At 38.2% G+C, this 4,426-nt stretch overlaps 1 long non-coding RNA gene across 1 annotated transcript; it reads right to left on the reverse strand.

The window, feature by feature from the left end:
* Positions 1-304: 304 nt before the first annotated feature.
* LOC107303254 lies at positions 305-2,196 on the reverse strand. The gene is made up of 3 exons (XR_001549413.1): positions 2,180-2,196; positions 1,033-1,097; positions 305-322 (listed from the first exon to the last, which is right to left on the reverse strand). It is a non-coding gene; the product is annotated as an uncharacterized LOC107303254 (long non-coding RNA).
* Between the last annotated feature and the right edge of the window lie 2,230 nt (positions 2,197-4,426).

Raw genomic sequence — 4,426 nt, forward strand, 5'->3', positions numbered from 1 at the left:
CACTGCCCACATGGGTACTACAACCCCCGTGTCCCTGTAGCAGTTCCTATTCACAGAAACTAATAGAAGCAACCAAGAGTTCTTTCCTAGGAGTGCCTGTCACTTTTGCTAAAAGCCTGACGTGCAGAGAGAGGACAAGTGGGGAACTGAAACATCACAGCCAATTCAGCCAGAAGCTGCCATCAGGTGGGGATTGCTCTGAACCATCCTATGTGACTCTTAAATCTGTTCATTTTACTCACGTGTGTCAACTTACCTGTGACGGATAAAAATAATGCAAAGAGAACTCCTGGGAGAGATTTGCCTTTCGTTGCAACAGGAGCTAAAACATCAAAGCCCACAAGCAAAGGTCTTACTAACTTTTAATGCGTATTTTAGATAAAAGCCACAAATGCAAAAACTCACAAACTTTTGAGCTGCGAGAGGAAGTTGTGAGCACTAATTTTTAGGTGGGGAAAACCCTTCTCCCCCAGAGACTGGTTGCATGGGGAAAACCCTGTACCCCCAGAGAGATGGAATTTGATTACTCCCATTCTTTGATGGGCCTTTTTGATTTTAATTCTCCCATTCAGAAACAAGGCTACTGGATCTAGGATCTGGAGCCAAAACCCAGCCAGAGATGAACTTTCTTCTAGAGCCCCATTAGAGATAGGAGAACCTATTATTTACATCAATGGCATTTTGAAGCTGTTGGACTAGACTGAAGATGAACGGTAACCAGGGTTATGGACTGCTAAGAAAGAGACTCTGTAGAGACTCAACTTCATTGTGGCTACTACACTCAACCAATGTAGGAACTAGGGGAGAATCCTACGTGAAAAAAGGGACAATGTTCTGGCTGCAGCAAGGAGGACATTACTAACAGCAATGTAGACCAGACTTTTACTGAAGCTGTAGTCATCAAATTGCAGGCCGGCACATTCTTTTACCTCCACGGACAAAGTAATAAACTGGACAAAGTAATAAACTGGACAATGTCGGCCTTCCTCCCTCCCCCCTCCGTCAATCTAGCAAAGGGAAACAACAACATACCCAAAGTGTCTGTCCAAAGTCTTCCTCCTCCATCGTTGAGGTTCAGCTAATGTGCAGAACCCATGCTGAAATTAAAACAGAAAACCCAAAGGAAGTCAACTGAAGAGTTGAAGAAAAGTCATCTGTGGACACAGAATAGGGTTAAATCCAGATTATTTTCACAGTTATGGAAGCCTTGGATCTTCAGCTGAGCCACAACACTTCGGCTGCTGACCAGTTCCTCAACCAAAGAGGAGCACTTGGGGCAACTTTGTAGCACAGCGTTTTTCAAGATTGGTGGTTTTAAGGTGGGTGGATTTCAGCTCCCAGAATTCTGGCAGTCCACCCATCTTAAAACCGCCAAAGCTTGGGAGACATTGGTGTAGCAAAAAGCCTACGATAACCATCTAGAAAGAAGTTTGTCAGAAGCCAAAGGACTTTCAAAGTTTTATCACATCTTACTCACAAACCCTCGTCCAACCAACATTTTAATAACTCCTTTTGTAGCAGAGCGAAACTTGAGTTTTGAGAACTTTGTGGCTTGTGAGTTTATTTGCAACAAGCAAAGAGAGAACCACATAGATAATGAATAAACTGAAACCAACATAGCCTGCATCTCATTTCATCACATTTTAAGGTATGGATGATTGTTATAAAAAGATTCTTGCTGGATTAAGCGACATTTCAAGGAAGATTCACAACACTTGTGTTTCTAATTTTTGGAAATCTAAACATATTTTAGAGATGCAGATATGCACACCTACACAGTGGATTCACACATGCGAAGCCTGGTTTATTTAAATAGGCTTAATGAATTAACCACAAGTCTGCACTGTGTGCTAAGCCACAAACATTATTTTCGAACTGCAGTGGCCCACACAATGCTGAAAAAAACCTCCACATCATGAGTTGGGGTGATAGAAACTGGGCAAAACTCTTCCCAAGAGAAAACCTACTGAATTGTGTAAGGGCACAACGACTTCCTGGCGCTGAATTGTGCCCTAGTTGTCTATATCAGCATGAATTTTTTAAAAAATAATTCTATCCATGAAATATTTCATCTTTCCTATTTCTTCCCTGTACAAAGAATCAACATTTTTACACCTCCACAATCATATGTGAAAAGTGCGGAGTGAAATAAAGAATTATTAATTTTGAGTGGACTTACCTAAGTCACCCTCTTTCTGAAAAAAAAAAGTCTCTTGATATTATCTGCCAGACCTACAACCAGAAATAGAAAAAAAATTAGAAGCCAACACACACTTGCTATCTATCCTCAGTGAAATTTAAAACAATCTCCTTGCTATATTGTTTCAAAATAGCTTAAGGCAAGTTAGCACCTTTAGAAATAAACATAAGTAAACAGTATCACACTATGTTTTCAACTAGCATCAGCTTAAACACTGAAACCAAACTTCCACAAATGATAATTTTTAAAATACAGATTGTTTTCCAAAGAAGCACCCTCTTTTTAACTCATCATCACGGTGTCTAAATCACACGCGTTCCTTCCCCCATTTTTATCCTCTCATAAAAGATCATTTGGAAACTAACCAGGATTAACATATTGATAACGGATCTCCAAACTCTCCTCTTAGCCTAACCATCTTATTGCACAGCTCTTAAACTTTTGCAGGAACTTGCAGTCTCCCACTTCGTGCAACAAAGTTTTATTGCTTCTTTTAAATGGAGCACCAGGGAAGGGAAGGGAAGGCTCCACATACTGTATGTTAGAATGCCAGTAAAAGTTTTCCCTCAAAAGTGCTGACGAAGACCAGTATTTTAACTCCCTGGAGCTTTTCCGTTTGACTTAGTGTCGCCTCCTCTAGGTGTAAAGACTGCATTACAGACTTAAAAAACAAACTCTTAAAAACACCATTTGTTCAAACCAAGACCGTAGGGAAGTAGAAAATCTGACCAGAATCAGCATCCATTTAATAGGACCTGCTTGTGAGCGCGCACACACAAAACAGACACAACAAATTATCTTCTTAAGATCTGTCGCCCCTTTTGCGCACTTTTCTAGCAGAAACATTATGACTTAGGATTTCACAAAGGCAGGTTTTCTACCCCACCCGGCACACTATTGCAGAATTAGACAATTACTGACTCTAAACTTTGAGGGTCGTTCCTGCCACGGTTACACAAGATTCCCCCCCCCTTTTGCTCCGTTTTTGTGTGCATTTTTTTAAAGGTCTGCACAGAGAGGAGAAAAAAAAATTCCTCCGCAACCCCTCAAAATTTTCTAGCTGCTGCATGGATATGATTAAAAGAGGACAACGTACAGTTTTTATCACCACCCATATTATATTCTTGCACTCAGCTTATTATGTAGAAGTTCCTCTGTCCTTTTACTCTTTACATTTCCTGTATAAAAATCCCAGCAAAAAAGGTAGAGCAAAATGCAAGAGTTGTATTGATTTTATGTATATAAAAAAGTCCAAACTGTTAGAAAATTTTAGATTAAATGGGATATCTTGCAAATTTCCTGCACAGTATGTTTTTTTGTAAAAAAACACCAAACCAATTATTGAATAAGAATGTTTGAAAGTATATAACTGAACTTTTTGCAATTTTTTTAAAAATATACAGGAACAATTTAAAAAAATCTAAATTAGGTTTCTTAAGGGATAAACAAATATTTTTTTAATTAATTCTGTAATTTAAAAACTATCTTGTTTATACTAGTTCATAATACCATTATTTTAATCAGTTTCTTAAATTACATTTCAATCAATTGTTGTAAAATAAAAAATGTAGTAACATAAAGTATAATACTGGGCAAAATAATTTCTAAAATTGTTTATTTTTAAAAAAATTACTTACACTCTACAAAAATTAGTCATTTACACTCATATGCTGTGTATTTTTTAAGACTAATGGACTTTTATATAAAAAATTGAATTTATTGTGAGTGTTCTGTGCCTTTCAAAATTTTTAATACAGCTCTTATAAAATCCAAAAACAATTTTTCCACGTTTCCACTGCAAACAGGCCACTTTGAATTCAAACCACTTACTCCAACCAATTTATCTCCCAGACAAGGGCCGGCAAAAAAAACCTTTGTATTTTATATTTCAAAAGCTTTTTTTTAAAAAAAAGGGAAAAAAACATTTTTAATACTTAAAAAGTGAAATGAAACCATCTTCTCTCTCTCTCTCTCTCTGTTTCCCTCTTAAACGTTACTCCAGCCTCGGAAGGCAATTGAAAATTGTCTTTTTTTTTTTGGCAAGCACTTTTGCCTCGGTAGAAACTGTGTTTTTGGGGTTTTTTTGACGGAGGGGGGGGAAAGAAAAGTCATTTTTTTTTCTGCAACTGATTTCCCTTGGAGGAAAAAAATTCAGCGGTGCATCAGTTTAACTCTTGCCCTGCCGGCCCACGTCCGCCGGGGCTGCAGCCTTCCTGGGGGGGGGGG

The sequence above is a fragment of the Protobothrops mucrosquamatus genome, unplaced genomic scaffold, assembly GCF_001527695.2.
Source record: "Protobothrops mucrosquamatus isolate PMUCROS unplaced genomic scaffold, P.Mucros_1.0 scaffold4, whole genome shotgun sequence".
Taxonomy (NCBI): Eukaryota; Metazoa; Chordata; class Lepidosauria; order Squamata; family Viperidae; genus Protobothrops; species Protobothrops mucrosquamatus.